The following is an 18,127-nucleotide window of genomic DNA, read 5'->3' as shown; positions in this document are numbered from 1 at the left end:
ATTTTGTCTTCATAATCCAATGTGTTGAGCAGCACTGTGCATCTGCCCTTGTCTGCTGGCAAAATAGTAATATTTTTGTCTTTTTGTAGAGTAGTTAACGCCTTTCTCTCTTCTAATGTTATGTTGGATGGAGGAAGTTTGGCACTACTGAGAAGAGCTGATATTTTAATGCGTAGATCATCTGCTCCTAGTTTATGTTGTAAAGGGTGGTTAGAGTCAAAAAGTAAGTATTGGTCAGTGTGCGTAGCCTTCCTAAAGACTTCTGTTTTTAGCGCTCTGCCCTCTTTTATAATTACTTTACAATCCAAGAAGGCCAGTTGGTTCTCTTGAATGTCCTCACGAGTAAATTTAATGTTGAAGTCTACACTTCAGAGGCGATTCTTATAAAACAACAAAATCCTTCATTAAACCCGTCTGGTGGGGTGAGGTTCAATTTGGATCGTTCATACAATAGCCTGCTCAGGCAAAACAGGTTAGGCAACTTTCGCAATGCTGATGAGGGTCGTTATGCTGATGAGGTGATACCGGGGGGAGTGGGGATAATAGGCCAGTCGTTAGTCAGGAATGTAGGAACAATCAGTGGGGCCACAGGGAGGGGTCCCGCGCCCCCCCCCCCCCAACCTGAGAGTAGGGACCTATCATAGCTGTGTTCGGCGCCACCAGGTCTGGACATTAGGGATATATAAATGGGGCCGATACGACCAGTCAGACTTTAGTTCGCTGACGAAGCCTCTTGGATAGGAGGCGAAACGTCCGAAACCTTCACTTTTGTACAGATGACGGCTGAAGAAACCTTCTCATCGAACCACACAGGTGTGGTGAGAATTTGTAAATTCAACACACGACAGCCGGAGTTGGAATCAAGCCCTGCATCTTCGCACTGTGAGGCCTATGTGCAAACCAGTCGACTACCCTGCCGCCTAGTTGCACAAAATAAAATCTTATTTTGCAGTGTGTGACGATGTTACTGGAACAGACATGGAGTGAGGTTACAATGATGAGATTAGACATCTGTCCAACCATCAGTCCAGCCAGTTCTTCATCTTTAGTTCTCCATTGTGAGAATAATAAAGGTTGTCTTATCTTATCGAGCACATTGTGCACTTCCCTTCCCAATGAAAAAATTTGAGTGTACTGTATCATATGTGAGCATTTGAAATGAGTATTTTAATGCAAGTAATTTCCAGACACTTGAATGTAACAGGCGGACCTTCGTGTCAATTTCAGTTATAGGGGCAGAGACACAAAGATTCCAATGGCAGACAACAGTACTAAAAAACAGTCATCATGTGTTGGCTTTGTTGAAATTCAGCAGATCGTCGACGGAAAAAAGGTTGACTACCGCAGCGCCAGGTCCCACTGGAGGAACTTTGTACTGAAGCTGTGTCTTACTGATTGCGTAAAATCTGGGATCCTTGACAAAATGTGCCCAAACACAGTACAGTTCTAGTTCTGAAAGTTCTGTTTATTGTGCAACCGTTCTAAGGTTGGTAAGGGATGACAACTTTTAGCTTTGCACAAGACACAGATGTCTTTTCACCATCACTCAATTTTGTATGGGAATGTAGCAATCACAAAACGGGAAGTACTTCAATCGTGGCTAACGAACCAACAAAATCAAATGACCTTGTTTTCATAGGCCTCTGCTTCTCAAAACCAAGTGCATGCAAAGTATTAAACAATATCAAACTTCAACCATGTCACGGCTCATTTTGGCCTGTTATGCATAAAATATATGAATCTTGAGTCATCTTACATTCAAACATCTCCTTCAATACAACTAGGACATTTCACACATTCTTGGGAGGAAACAGCAGCGGCAGTCTCTCACCAGCCATCCAGGGACATTGCGGCAGTTCGGCAAGCAGCTCTACTACAGTAGTGGCATGGCAGGTTCAGCTGAAGGAGAGACGCTGACACCCATACTAATGAGACCGTACTCAGCTCAGTGTATGAACGGGGATCTCTCTCTCTCACACACACACACACACACACACACACACACACACACACACACACACACACACACACACACACACACACACACACACACGCACACATGCACGCACACACACACACACACACACACACACACACACTTTCAGAACTATCATGGAGACTATTACTAGTCCAGAATTCTTCAGCCCGGATCCTCACCAGAACCACATCCTTTCACCACATCACCTCCAACCTCGGGCGGCCCGGTAGTCGAGTGGTTAGCACACCGGCTTCACAGTGCAGAGGTCGCCGGTTCGCGTTCCGGTCCGGCCTCCCTGTGTGGAGTTTGCATGTTCTCCCCGGACCTGCGTGGGTTTTCTCCGGGTCCTCCGGTTTCCTCCCACACTCCAAAAACATGCATGGCAGGCAGATTGACCACTCCAAATTGTCCCTAGGTGTGAGTGTGAGAGTGACTGTTGTATGTCTTTGTGTGCCCTGCGATTGGCTGTCAACCAATTCAGGGTGTCCCCCGCCTCGTGCTCGAAGACAGCTGGGATTGGCTCCAGAAACCCCCGCGACCCTAATGAGGAATAAGCGGTACGGAAAATGAGATGAGATGAGACCTCCAACCTCCAAGAGCTCCACTGGCTCCTGGTCAAATATAGAACTATCAACTTTAAAATTCTTCGTTATTCATTTAAAGCTATCCATAAAGTTGGCCCCATACCTATCTGACCTTCTTCAAATTTCTATTTCCTCTCGTGCCCTCAGGTCCTCTTCCTCCCTCCACCTCTGTGTGCCCCCCTCCCTGCCCGTCTCAGCACGATGGGGGACAGAGCTTTTAGCTGCTCTGCCCCCAAACTCTGGAACTAACTTCCTCCCAACATTCGTAACATCGATTCTCTTCCCACCTTCAAATCCCATACCATTTTTTTAACTCATTCGCTGCCACTCCCAAATTTCTTCGGGAATTAAATGTGTGACGTAGAGCGCCATTCCCGAATTTGTTCGATTTTGTTTTTTTTCCATGCTTGGGTGCTGAGAAAGCGCTGGTCAGACCTCTGGCAATAATGTTTCCCTTCCATGAGGGGGCAGCATTTGTTAACGCTTTGTTACAGCTTCGGCGTCATATGAATCATTATGTATTGTATTGCATTTTGTACAGGCGCCACCTTTTCAAGCTCAGATAACTCCAGACCAAACTAATTAAGAATTAACTGTTTTTGTCTGATGAAAGAAGAGAGTCTAACTTTTCTAACGCTGTATTGAATGTTTATGCAGTTCTCAAACTCACTATTCTGTGGGTCCTGCAATTTGAGTGAAAATGACAAAAACCCTGGCACTGGAGTGGACACATTTTTGCTCATCGTCTGGTAGTTAATGAGTTAAACTGGCAGTGGTGGGGAGTATTGTATGTGTTTCTATTTTGACACTGATCATTTTTAAGCAAAATCAACTTGTTGTTCTCCATCTTGGTGAGAGGCCATTTTGCCACTTACTATCAAATGAAAATCACATCATTGTGCCTGAGGGCTCAGCTTGCAAATGTCACAGGACCAAACCAAGAAAGCAGGCGAGCCATAATTGGGCATTACCTCGAGCCAGGGTTCTTCAGTGCTGTTCCTCAGGGCAGATATTCCGCATGCGGTCTATCTCTCCCTGCTGCAACACACCTGATTTAAACGACCAGGATCGTTATTCAGCTTCTGCAGACCCTGCTGATTATCTGATGATTTAAATCAAATGTGTTGCAGCTGGGAGAAATGAAAACACATGGAAACTGGCCCTTGAGGAACAGGATTGAAGAATGCTAACTTTAGCGTAAGCCAGCTTGGTCCAATTCACCTGCACATAGCGAATAGGGGTCATTTGTTATTGATGATTCCATTAATGATTTTTCTTCTTTGTTTTCTTTTTTTATGATGTATCAGAAATGTTTAGTTTTTTTCCGCCAAGGGAGAAAACTCAGTGTCACTTCAATTAGTACAGTAAAAAAATATTTAAGATATGGATGCAGATTTCATGATATCATCCAGGTGTGCCAAATGTTGAGACTTTGTGTGAAAGTAATAATGCAAGCAGTAATATTTCCAAACGTGACTTTCAGTTACTCTGACTGCTCAAGTGTTTAGCAACCAAGTCTGGATATACTAGCAGAACTTCCTCCATGATGTCCACAAGTCATTCAAAATTTCCTGCTGAAGTCTCCCGAGATGGACAGGAGCATCTCGGTGAATTGCCTATCTTGCACAGCAGCTGGCCCCACTTCTGCTGTGAATTATGCAAAAGCCTTGTGCACAGGTTTACTCTCACTAGGAATAGAAACAAGGACATATGAGGTCAGTGAAGGTGAAGGATAGCTTAGAAATTATTTCCCTGCCTGAATTATCGATATGGTCACAACCCGACAGCTTAACATCCCGCTTATCACTGGCTAACACTCCCTAGAAGGGCAGTACAATATGATCTAAAGGAATTCCGTGTGACCCTTAAGGTTTGGGTGAACGTCAATGGAAGGTGTCAGTTATTATGAATGCCTTAGAAAACACACAGCGCACATGACTATTTAAGATCTAAGATTTATTTTAAACACAAACCACAGTTTTTCTTTATCAGTGTGGGCCAGCCACAAAAAGGAGCCTGCGGCTTTGGCTGTCTTCAATGATTGAGAAGAGGAGAGAGTTGAGGCATGAGGTTTCATTTTTAGATAGATAGATAGATAGATAGATAGATAGATAGATAGATAGATAGATAGATAGATAGATAGATAGATAGATAGATAGATAGATGGGCCAGGGGGGGGGGGGGGGGGGGCGGGAGTGCTGGACGGAGGGACGGACAGAGGGACGGACGGAGGGAGGGACGGAGGTATGGAGGGACGGACGGACGAACGGAGGGAGGTCGGGAGGTGGGGAAGGAGTGAGGGAGAGAGGGAGGGGTTAGGGGACGGACGGACGGAGGCAGGGGGGACGGACGGACAGACGGACTTTCTGGATAAGTAGCCATTGCACTCTTGAAGTCATTTTAGAGATGGTTGACCACTCCGAGGAATGCTTAAAACTGTTCCCAATTTTCTTTATTTGAGGATAATGGCCCTGACAGTGGTTTGCATTAATAAATTCAATTGGAATTTAGAAACTGCATTTATACTTCTTTGGGTAGTCTCTGTGTGATATGAAAAATGATTTGATGAACTGAAACCCTGAAACAAATGTGATAAATCAGCAAAGAACACAGAAATCGGGGAGGGGCACAAATACTACTTCACAGCACTGTATTAATTGCAAAACTATTCTCATAGTGTGACATCGAGCCCTGGGCTGCTGTATACATGTATTCTACTATTAAAGCATAATAACGGCTGGAGAAAAAGGTTAGGTGTAATGTGTGATAGAAGTATAATAACGGCTGGAGAAAAATGTCAGGTGTGATGTGTTATAGAAGGGTTTCAGCTAGTATGAAGGGAAAGGTGTATAAAATGGTGGTGAGATCAGCCATGATGTTTGGACTGGAGACAGACAGCCACTGAAGAAAAGTCAGGAAGCAGAGCTGGGTGTAGCAGAGCTGAAGATGTTGAGGTTTTCTTTGGGAGTGACCAGGTTGGATAGGATCTGGAAAGAGTATATCAGAGGGACAACTCATATTAGAGGCTTTGTAGAGAAAGTCAGAGAGGCCAGACTGAGATGGTTTGGACATTTCCAGAGGAGAGAGAGTCACTATATCGGGAGAAGGAGGCTGAGCCTTGAACTGCCAGTCAGGAGACCGAGAGGAAGACCAAAGAGGAGGTTTATGGATGTTGTCAAAGAGGACATGGTGGTCACTGATTCGCTGTGGCGACCTCTGACGGGAAAAGCCGAAAGGAAAAGAAGATTAAAGTATAACAATTACATACTGCAGGGCTCAGATGAATCTCCCCCATCTCAGATATGAATGACATGGAGCAATAAATCCAAAATTAAGAATTGTCTCTGAGCCGGATTTTTGTTACAATCACTAGAAACTTTCGGTAAGCATCTCCATGGCAACAATTTCAACTAAAGATACCCCCATTATCCCCCGATAAACACACTTTCTTTCTGGTACTTTTGTACTTCTGTAGTCATAAGAACCTTAGGTATACCATGGTACCAATATGTGAATTATTCAGCCCTTTGTACGGTGAAGAACAACAGATTGTGTTGGTAATAGTTGGACGCACAGTTCAGAACTGATTGAAATAAATATCACGGCAATTTTTTCTGTTATGTCAAACTAACACATTGCCTTCTGTTATTATGCAAGATCCATGAAAGACAATTTGCACATGCAGGATTAAGTCAAATTTAAATCTCAGTGAGGGTGTGTGTTTTTTCCCTCTCATCTCCGAATGAAAGCTTATTCTTTGCTGCAATTCACAAAGAGCTATCGTAGTCCTATTTCGCACTGAAATCTCAAAGCTGGAAAGTTGCATCCACTGTACAAGTGAGTCAAAGTTGATAAAGACAATGATGTCAGCGGAATAGAGTTAGTCTGATTTTCAGACTTCTGTTTGTTTTAGGCTTCTACTGTTTGTTTTCGACATTTAACTTCAGGATGAACTAGAAATGAAGTATAATATATATTTTACAGGTGAACTTAATTTGTCCAACACTAAAGCTTTTATAGCAAACAGCCAAATGTTTGGTGTTTCATTACTTTTGTAAGAGATTGGTACTCCCGGAAAAAAAGACAAAAAAAAACTAATGGGTTTATTTTGATCCCTGGTTCATTGCTTCTATGGGCGTTGATGGCAGATGATGGTTAAATCAGCAGGAAGACAGGTGTGGGACAGAATAAGTTAGTTTAATCTTGATGATAGCGGAGACATCGTGGTGTCGGCTGAGGAGGAAGCATGGAGAGAGAGATGGAATGGGAGAGCATTTATATGGCGCACAGGGTGTGACGCGATAGGATGTGACGTAATGTAGATGCGACATCATGTCAGGGGAGGCAGGATATGACGTATCAGGAAGTCCAAAACGTAAACAAAGATTATAAAGCGATGTTTAAAGATGTTCGTACAGTGAATTACCCCAACAAAAACACAATTCCAAACGATTTTTTTTCAACTCTAAATTGTCCCTCGGTGTGAGAGTGAGTGAGTGAGAATTAATGGATGTATGCCCTCAATTGGCAGGTAACCAGTTCAGAGTGTCCCTCGCCTGCTGCCCGAAGACAGCTGGGATAAGCTCCACCATGCTCAACAATCCTTGTGAGGATAAGCGGGTCAGAAAATAGCTTATTGATTCACTGAACTCACGGCGCTCTACAGTTGTAGAGGCACAGCTGTAGCCAAATGTAAAAACTTTTTCTGGATTTTTGTGCCAATGCAAACCTTGATACGCTTCTTTGGGGATTTGGTTTATCACCCTGGACATTTCCTTTGACATGCGCCCAGCGCACCTGACAATTTAGTACATAAAACAAAAAATAATTGTATGACTGCTCAAAGCATTTTGAAGTTCTTCCGTCTGTGGTATAATGTGATTTAGTGTAAATTTGACAGAGGTGTTGGAAGACTGACATGTGTGGTTGATGTTATTGTATTTAGCGTATTTTCCAGACTACAAAGTGCACCAGACTATAAGGAGCACCCCCAATGAATGGTGTATTTGCAACCGTTCCATATATAAAACACACCGGATTATAAAGCGCACCGGATTATAAAGCGCACCTTCAATGAACAACATGTTTACAAATATTTTCCATATCAAAAGCACGCCACATTATAAGGCACTACAGTAGAAGCTGGGGTTACGTTTTACATATTCCAACATGGATTTCGCACGACTTTTTCTACAGGGGGAAATGGAGTCGTGGCTGCCGACAGAAGCTGTGAGACCTGTTGCGGCTCAATATTACTTCACATATAAGGCGCACCTGCATATAAGACGCAGGGTCATCTTTTGAAGAAAATGAGGACTGTTGCCCTGGCAAGAATAAGGCATTGCACCCGTGTTTTTGTTGTTATTTTTTACGCCCGGTGCAAGCAGTTAAGGCTGCTTCGTGCGTAAGTAAAACCCAGACAGTCACAACACAGCCCCAAACATGTTAGATTGGACTAAATTGGGTCTGTTTTTACGCCAAATGCACAGATGCCAGTCTACCAAAATAGGGTCATTTGTCTCATCGGTTTTTCTTTCCAACATGTCATAGCCCTGTGTGTCTCTCGCACTCCAATTTTATGGCAACCTGAAGAAAAACTTCGATTGGCAGCCAAGCAAGTGGGCTGTGTTCATGCCCATAAAAGAGGACAAAAACAAACAATTTTTAACTTCACCACTGTGTCTACAAAAACTTCACCCTCCTAGCAGTGTGGCATTATTTATTTTATCAACAAATGAGTTATGATTGAAACATGGTGGATTTAAGATCGATTTTGATTCCTTTCAAGCAAACTCTGCTTAATATGAGGCACTAAAGGTTGATTATTACTTAAGAGGGCGGTGTTTATAAAATGTCAATATTTACACTGTGGTAGGGTGACAAACTATTTATGATAGTTAGAGTCTCATATAATGTTCAGTGTGCATGAGAAGGGGTGGAGCCATCCATGTTGACTGGACACCCAGAATGGCAACATTGCTAATGACATGAAATGTAGTGTCCATATGGCTTTGTGACACGGGCACACCCAGGGTCAAGTCTTAGTTTGAGTTCATGTAATCGGTGGCAGAAGGCAATGTCCCGTGGTATTAATCTTCGGCAAGCTCAGATCTCCTCTCTATAACTGATCATCAAGGCCGAGGCAGACTCGGGAGAAAAAGTGATTCATTTATAGGTGGCCCCACTTCATGTGATGGATGGATGGATGGATGGATGGATGGATGGATGGATGGATGGATGGATGGATGGATGGATGGATGGATATACTGTACTTGAGGTACAGCGATACACATCCTTTCATAATTTCAAATGTTAGCATCACAGTTGAACATTTTTTTGATAGAATAAATCACTTGTGGTGTTTTCTGCAGGATTCATAGGTGTTTCTTCACAAAGGCCATTAAAAAAAGAGGCATTTTGACTGCTGGTAAAATTAACACTTTCTGACAGTTATTTTGTACAGGAAGGCGTCTGTGTAAGCTCTCAGTCGTACAGGAGTGGTCCATCGATGAGAAGGTTTCTTCAGCCGTCATCTGTACAAAAGTGAAGGTTTCGGACGTTTCGCCTCCTATCCAAGAGGCTTCGTCAGCGAACTAAAGTCTGACTGGTCGTATCGGCCCCATTTATATATCCCTAATGTCCAGACCTGGTGGCGCCGGACACAGCTATGATAGGTCCCTACTCTCAGGTTGGGGGGGCGCGGAACCCCCCCCCTGTGGCCCCACTGATTGTTCCTACATTCCTGACTAACGATTGGCCTATTACACCCACTCCCCCCGGTATCACCTCATCAGCATAACGACCCTCATCAGCATTGCGAAAGTTGCCTAACCTGTTTTGCCTGAGCAGGCTATTGTATGAACGATCCAAATTGAACCTCACACCACCAGACCGGTTTAATGAAGGATTTTGTTGTTTTATAAGAATCGCCTCTTTTACCCCCCTTTCAAACCATCTATGTTCAATCTTAGATGTAGACAGAGCCGGTTAATTCCTAAATGCTTGAAGCAAGCACCCCTGGAACCCGGATACTTAGCCGATAAAATGCAACAAAATTATACCAGGAAAATTCTAAATTTGCGAATTAGGAGACTTAACATAGAGATAAAAAACAAACAGTCAGAAATAGAAACTTATTATCAGCGATTACAAACTAATCTTACCCACAAAATCTATCAGGAAGTGTGTGAATTTACTAAATCCGGTAATATGAGGCACCACAGCAAAACCAAAGAGAGACAAAAGGGTAAATTTCAAAAATTACTTTTACTGAAACAATCTCAGCAACTGGTAAACACGCGTAAAATTAGGTATGAACAGTTTGCAAGGGAGAATTGGATCAAAAATTTGTCAGACAGAGATCTCTCAGAGACAGAAAAGGCGGTACTTACCAAAGGTTTAAATTTCTCAGTGACTCCTAAAACTATACCTACAATAGTTTATATCACAGCTACTGAATCGGCTATTAAAAATAACAAACTTTCGTATGCAGAGGCAGATGATCTACGCATTAAAATATCAGCTCTTCTCAGTAGTGCCAAACTTCCTCCGTCCAACATAACATTAGAAGAGAGAAAGGCGTTAACTACTCTACAAAAAGACAAAAATATTACTATTTTGCCAGCAGACAAGGGCAGATGCACAGTGCTGCTCAACACATTGGATTATGAAGACAAAATAAATAGGTTAATCAGTGATTCTAACACGTATGAGCAACTAAAAAGGGACCCTTCCAATAGATACAAGAAAGAAATGATTGACTGTCTCCAAAAGCTAGAGAAAGGAAAACATATAGACAAACAGATGTATTTTAGATTATACCCGGGAGAGGCCACGCCATGTATCTATGGCCTGCCAAAAATACATAAAGAAGGGTTCCCCCTCCGACCCATTGTTTGTAGCATTGACTCCTCTACATACAATGTAGCCAAATATTTAAAAACTATTTTAGCTCCGTTGGTTGGTAACACAGAATACCACGTAGAGAACACCACAGGGTTTGTAGAGAGGATCAAAGACCTCATATTGGAACCTGAGGAAACTTTGGCATCATACGATGTGATTTCTCTCTTTACATCTGTCCCAACCCCAGCAGCAGTCTCAGTGGTGAGGACGAGGCTGCTGGCGGATGTTTCTCTGCATGAAAGAACCAAACTGAAACCGGATCACATCTGCCAATTATTAGAAATCTGCCTTAATACTACGTATTTTCAATTTCGGGAAAAATTTTATAAACAAATCCATGGTTGTGCTATGGGCTCACCAGTTTCACCCATAGTGGCTAATCTTTACATGGAAGAGATGGAGAAACAGGCCCTCACATCCTTCCCAGGGACAAAACCTAGACACTGGTTTAGATATGTGGACGATACTTTTGTCATAATTGAGAAACAAGAAATTCAATCCTTCACAGATCATCTCAACTCTGTAGACTTCAACATTAAATTTACTCGTGAGGACATTCAAGAGAACCAACTAGCCTTCTTGGATTGTAAAGTAATTATAAAAGAGGACAGAGCGCTAAAAACAGAAGTCTTTAGGAAGGCTACGCACACTGACCAATACTTACTTTTTGACTCTAACCACCCTTTACAACATAAACTAGGAGTTATCAGAACCCTCCAGCATAGGGCTAAACTAATACCAACTAGCACTGAAGGTAGAGAAAAGGAGTCAAAACATATCAGGAGAGCACTCACTAACTGTAGGTACCCTCAGTGGTCATTCAACAAATGTCAGAAAGAAAGAATAGCGAACGAAACCAATAATTCTCAAGATTCTAAAAGGAGAGGAGTAGCAGTACCGTACATTGCAGGAGTTTCTGAAAAATTACAAAGAGTCCTTTGGCAACATAAAATTCCTACTTATTTCAAACCGATAAACACGTTAAGGCAAAAATTAGTGCATCCAAAAGATAGGCTACCAAATGAAAAACAAAGTAATGTAGTTTATTCCATACATTGTAAGAATGAAAATTGTAAAGAGCAGTACATTGGGGAGACTCAACAAATTCTCAAAAAAAGACTTTATCAACATCGCAGGGATAATACTAGTGGGCCTCAATCGGCAGTACATTTGCACCTAAAAGCTACTAACCACTCATTTGACGACAATGAGGTTAAAATCTTAGCGAAAGAACATAGATGGTTTGAAAGGGGGGTAAAAGAGGCGTTTCTTATAAAACAACAAAATCCTTCATTAAACCGGTCTGGTGGTGTGAGGTTCAATTTGGATCGTTCATACAATAGCCTGCTCAGGCAAAACAGGTTAGGCAACTTTCGCAATGCTGATGAGGGTCGTTATGCTGATGAGGTGATACCGGGGGGAGTGGGTGTAATAGGCCAATCGTTAGTCAGGAATGTAGGAACAATCAGTGGGGCCACAGGGGGGGGGTCCCGCGCCCCCCCCCAACCTGAGAGTAGGGACCTATCATAGCTGTGTCCGGCGCCACCAGGTCTGGACATTAGGGATATATAAATGGGGCCGATACGACCAGTCAGACTTTAGTTCGCTGACGAAGCCTCTTGGATAGGAGGCGAAACGTCCGAAACCTTCACTTTTGTACAGATGACGACTGAAGAAACCTTCTCATCGTTTGTACAGGAAGGGCATAATGTTGTTACTGTGGTGTTGTTTCCTGCCGTGTATTAAATTATTGCAACTTCAGGTATTAATTATTCTGACTTGCTGACACCTAAAGTAACGCAGTCAGTCTCTCAATTTTCTTTGTGAAACCATCACAAAGGCCATGATTGGAAAGGGACTTGCTGAAATATAAATTCAGTCACCCAAAAGTTTAATCCAATCGCATCTCATCCATGTTGATTCACCTCAATATTCACCTGACAGTGCATGTCAGTGATTGTAATAGCCATTTTGTTTTTCTTTTCAACTATGATCTCAACTTGTCAGGATTCAAAACACTGGTTATCAAGAAAGTTCTTGTTTCTTACTGTAACATGGATGTTATTGAAGTTAATTTCATATTAGCTATTCATATTAGTGGCTCTCACTACTCAGAGAATTGTACGATCCATCCCTACATATCCAAAAACATTGTTTTCATGCAAAACCACTCACAGACACAGTCATCGGGTTCTGCCCTAGATATCCAAGCAAGGATTACACAAATTATTTTAATTTTTTGTAGTCACAAAACTAAATATCCCCTTTAAGGATGGCGATGCATTCTTCAGCAGCACCCTCGGCACTATTTAACATTGTGTATCTTCTTTCTTGATTCATCAATTGTTCCTTGGTCATGTTAGGCAACATCTCCCTCAAGCGTATTTTGCTCCTTGGTCATAATAGTCCTTTTAGTGCTATTTGTTAGTAAACTGCTAGCAGAGAAAATACACGACATTTCCTTTCATCTGTTTTCATATTTGTATTTCATTTGTATTTCTGTTTTTGTGTAGCACATTATTAACTGAGACAACTATTATCATTTGGAGGGCCACAGAAAGAGTGAAATGAATAAACATCTGTTACTAGGATCTCCATCTCAAGTTACACAGGAGACATAATTAATCACTGAGGGGCACAAATTCACCATTGCTGCACACTGATGAATTTGGCCCTGGTGGGAAGCGTTTGGTTTAAAATGCAAATTTGAGTCAGAGGATCCGTGCCGTTAGACAGTCCAGGAACTGGCTTAAAATGACAAATACTCAGAGGTTAACTGATGGCGTGATATTCTTTTTCAGAAAATGTATCTTGCATTTATGTGAGATGTCAGGAGACACACCACCACAACACCCCTCTCCCAAAAAAAGAAAGAAAAGGATACTTCTGGACAATAGAATATGCTCCCAAATTACTTAGTTATCATATGTTTTCCAAAAAATGGACGAGCTTTTATGCTCTTATTTTTAACTGTGGTTTTCACCTTGGATCTCTTCCTTGCTCAATATCTCTCTCATTGTTGAGTCATCAATGCTAAACTTAACTGAGGCTGGGAGGCCTACATTTGATGTTGTCCTGGGTTTCTCTTTGACTTCTTGTGTGAGTCGTCGTTGTGCTCTTGGGGTAGATTCCCGTAGGCTAGAAACGTCTGTGAAGGTTCCCCACTGTGCTGTGCTTTCCCATTTTCTGGATAATGGTCCAGAATGTAACACTTTCCTGACTAATGTGCCAATTGCTTTATTTCTTATTTGTTCTTCAATTTCTTTGGATCAAAGTGGCTTTTTGAGATCTTTCGGCCAACTTCATTTTGTAAAACAGGCTCTATCAAGGTGATTGAACAGTTCTGGATGTAATCATATTCCAGTGGCGATTTTAACAAGACAGACAAGAATGTTTTCCACACAGGACTAGGTCCCTTAAAATGGCTTTTTTTGCCTCCACAATCAATCAAATTACAATCTAAAAATTGCTTTTTATATTTACTGAGGTTATATGTCTAATATTTGTTATTTGGAATGTCAGTTGCTTATGTTGCCTCTGTTTACATTTACCATCTGTGTCACCATAACAATAAGTAGTTTGTTTTGTGTTGATGTTTATTCAAATGAGGATTGTAACTTTTTAAATCTGGGTACTTTTCGACAGATTTTTTTTTTAAAGAAGAAAAGGTTTACAATGACAGACAACCAATTTAAAACCATGCATCCAACAAGCAATGCCACCCGCCTTAAGAGATGAGACCACGCCATTTGCCTCTCCATTTCAGGCCTCTTAACTGAAAATTTGAGAGAGTGGCAATGCGACAATAGCTGAACAGATGGAGCAGTAAGACACTTCTAACAGTGGCAGGGAGGAAGTGTACACACAAGTCTAGGCACAAGGCTGAACTCAAGTTACACTGAGGCTTTGTTGCTATGGTAAATGTGGAGGGACACCAGCTTGACATAATACATGTAATGTATTTGAACTATTTTATATAGAAGTTAGGATTCATATCAGTCATCAATATTGAACTTCAAATGTCAATGCGGCTCTTGCATGTGATTGCTCACTGCGCTCACGCTCCACAATGAGTTTTACATCAATTTGCAACACATAGAATTAAATGAAAATAGCTAAAGACCTTCAATACAACTCAACATGAGTGACAGAAGAGGCTTCTCTGTATTGCATACAGTGTGTCAATTAGCTTAACCATCACCCAAGACAGCCAAATGAGAAGACCGGACAAGGGAGTTGCTTCCGAAGCCCTAGTCCATGCAAATGCGACAGTTAGTTGAAGTGACATTCAGCAGTTCTTCATCTCATGATGCCCTTCATGTGCTCCAGCAGGAGAAGTCATTTATTGTATGAAAAGTTTCAATCCATGACTGTCGGTCAGACACATAATATTGCAATACTTGCTTTATGACACACACTTCTGCGACGAGGTGATAATGAAGCCAGTGTGAAGGTTCTGGTATTTCGACTGGCAACAGAATAAACCGGTTTAATCATTTGAAGAACTACCACACAAGTGAATCTGTGGAAAGCAAAAAGATGCAAGCGGAGACCGTACAAGCGGAGTCCGCACTTCCACCGTGCCATACGCAGTCTAGCCTCTACCAACGACCATTGAGACGCCAGCTCAAACCAACTTTTGATCATTGCCATTTGCAAGTAGAAAAGGTGTTGACACCGTATGTAGGATGATTTCAAAATGATCATGTTTATATTTTAAAGCAGCTTCATTGTTCCTGAGCGGCAGCTGTTCATTTTGCCGTTCTGAACCGGTTGCCAGTCAATCGCATGGCACACAAAGTCAAACAACCATTCACGCTCACACTCACATCTAGGAAAAATTTACAGTGTTCAATCAGCCTGCTATGCATGTTTTTGGAATGTGGGAAGAAACCGGATGATGCGGAGAAAACCCCCGCACTCCTGGTGAGAACATGCAAACTCCACACGGGGGGGCGGGAGCTGGAATTTAACCGAGTACCTCTGCACTGGGAAGTCAACGTGCTAACGCTTGGCTACCTCAGTGCTGACTGGAAAATATTTCATTGTTATTTGTTTTGTTTTTTTGTTATTGTCATGTTTTAACATTCAAAGAAGTACTTACTTTATATAGATGTTGGCAATTTATAAAGAATGTAATAAAAGATCCTGTTAAATAATTGATGAAACTGGTTGACATAAAAATCCCTCACCCGACTCGGCGAATAGCTACCAGTCTGAAGTGGACATGAATGAACTGGTGTGTGGGAGAAAAAAAGGTTTTGGGACTGTAGTTTGGCTGTCAGATGTTTCCGCTGAGCTTCTTTTAAGGATTTCTACAAAGGTGCAGAGCTCAGCTGATATCTAATAAATTATAGACATATAAAGGTAACATGTTTTTCACAGTGTCAAATCAAACATTGGATTTCACCTACAATGCTGGTGTAATGTTGAAGTGTGAACTAGGATATAATGTGTGAAACTATAAGTCTCAGATGGTGAATAGTTGAAATGAAAATTACCTCAAAATGTTACCTGCAAGTGCATCATTGGCTGAGAAAGTAATAATTGTTAACTGTTTTTTTAGATAAAAACAATGGGAAAGGAGATGGGGATGGGGTGGTCATAGGACTACAGTCAACTGGAGTCTTTGATTTTCAAGTCTTGGGAAAGACTCAACTTGACTAGGCATGAGGCTCATTTTGACGTCGACTTGACATGCTGTGATCCTCCTCCACATTTCACTCCATATGTAAGTGACGATAATAGACTGACTCAGAAACCTCAGCTCCCTTCACAACTACTGTATATCAGGTGGTATTCATGGATTTACTGTCCCTGGATTGGAGCTACAAAAGTGCTCAATGACCAACTATTCTTTGTTCTGATTTATTTCATAATGGTGTGTCCTTTAAAGACACGCAGTGATTCTAAGACCAGACGAGGTATTATTTGTCAGAAAGTGCAAAGGCACAAATGTCCGACGTACAATCTCTCAATGTGCCTCGCAGTCTGACATCCCCCAGTGTGTCACCCACAGATTTGCGGTCCCATCCAGCCGATTAATTAGTAATCAAGTTTCCACTAACAAATGGGCTTTTAATTGTCTGGATTGCTGTTTGACAACAACTGAAACACAAGCCTCGATCCAAACAGGCTAATGATCAGCCCAATGTATCCTCGTCAACAGCAGCACAGAAGGTGAGAGCTGCCTTGAATAAATCCAGGCAAACGAAGATTTTTTTCCAAACTCTAATCTCTCCAGCTATTAAATTTCGAAAACACAATGCGGGACAAGGAAAAGCAAGTTCATTCTTAATTTTGTAATTGAAATTCATAATCAAGTTGAACACTCACAGAGACATTATGCCTTTCCAAAACTTGCCTAGATGACAACACGCATATGAAAGTCTCCTATGCAGATATTTGCCGAGGCTGGGGCTCCGAGGAGCAGATTTGCACTCCACAGGCATCCTGAGCTGAACCCCACTCATCAGCGTGATACAAACTGGCTGTCGGCGTCACACGCACATACAAGTCTCTGCGTCTTGAATGCTCAAATTTCAAACGGGAAATCTTCAGTAGGAGACTGGACGATGGAACAACACACAGTAGTGAGCTCCAATCGAGCAACGAGTGTTGTTTTAAGAGGCAGAGAGACGCAACGCCCGCCAAACGTACCTTCTTACCTTTTATTGCTATGAGCTGCAGATGTTGCCGCCTGTCACACGCCAATAGTTATCGTCCTCTTGCATGTCGACCAAATCTCCGCCAAGCGACTCTTTATTTCTCTGGAAGGTAACAATACCCCCTAGATGACGGCATGAAAGACGCCGGAGTCACTCTGTTGAATTTGAGCCGCCCTTGGCTGGATGCCGCTCACCGGCACACGAGAGGCTGAAGCTGCATGGCCGCTGGTACCGCAGCAGCTTTTTACTCCGACGAGACGTGGGATGAGTGCGGGGCGGGTGGGGGTGGCGTGGGGCGTCAGAGAACCACGACTAAACACTCAGCCCACGAAATCAACCCGACGGAGCCGCAATGATGGCCTCACAGTAGATGAATCACCACGCGTGCGTGTTTTGTCAGCAAGTCAATTACAGGGGGGAGGGGTGAGAGAGTCAGAGAGAAAGAGAGATCGTCTTGGATGATTCAGCCAGTGACAAAGTGCCAATATGGACTACTGAGAAGCATTACTTTAAACATTCACGAGCAGCAAAATAACTCGAAATGTGAATGTGTTCTCTCTGTGTTTAGAAGAGATGCTCACGTCATTTTTTTGTTTTGCAAATTCAAATGCTAGGTGGCCACTGGTGTACATTATTTATATGCAGTCGGTTTTGAAAATATTTCGTTGTGGGCATGACTTTTTTAAATGGGTGACTGGGATGTACAGTAAAGTCTCGTTATATCGATATCGGATATATCGATAGTCCCGGTTATATCGATACTATTTCTATGCACGCACAGAGAAAATTACATGCAAACAGGGTCGGATATATCGATAGTCCCGGTTATATCGATATTTTTTCGGACTCCCTTGAATATCGATATAACGAGACTTTACTGTATTAAGATAAAATTCCTTAAAAAACACGCGTCACGTTTGGGCCACTTAATTGTTATATAGAGGCGTACCTGAATCACGAAATGGTTTTATTCTCCGTGGCTTTCAGTAAGC

At 42.2% G+C, this 18,127-nt stretch overlaps 1 protein-coding gene across 2 annotated transcripts in view; it reads right to left on the bottom strand.

Moving 5' to 3' along the window:
* Positions 1 to 17,446, bottom strand: part of dlgap4a (DLG associated protein 4a) — a 76,641-nt gene extending 59,195 nt beyond the window's left edge. The window contains exon 1 of one of the 2 annotated variants that reach the window (XM_088995254.1): positions 17,136 to 17,446. The gene's annotated coding sequence lies outside the window, so the exon portion shown is untranslated. The remainder of the gene's footprint in view (positions 1 to 17,135) is intronic. The other variant, XM_088995248.1, reaches the window with a different exon arrangement.
* Between the last annotated feature and the right edge of the window lie 681 nt (positions 17,447 to 18,127).

The sequence above is a fragment of the Hippocampus bargibanti genome, linkage group LG01 (genome assembly GCF_051943395.1).
Source record: "Hippocampus bargibanti isolate YZ-2025 linkage group LG01, ASM5194339v1, whole genome shotgun sequence".
Lineage (NCBI taxonomy): Eukaryota > Metazoa > Chordata > Actinopteri > Syngnathiformes > Syngnathidae > Hippocampus > Hippocampus bargibanti.
This window is presented reverse-complemented; position numbering and strand designations above follow the sequence as displayed.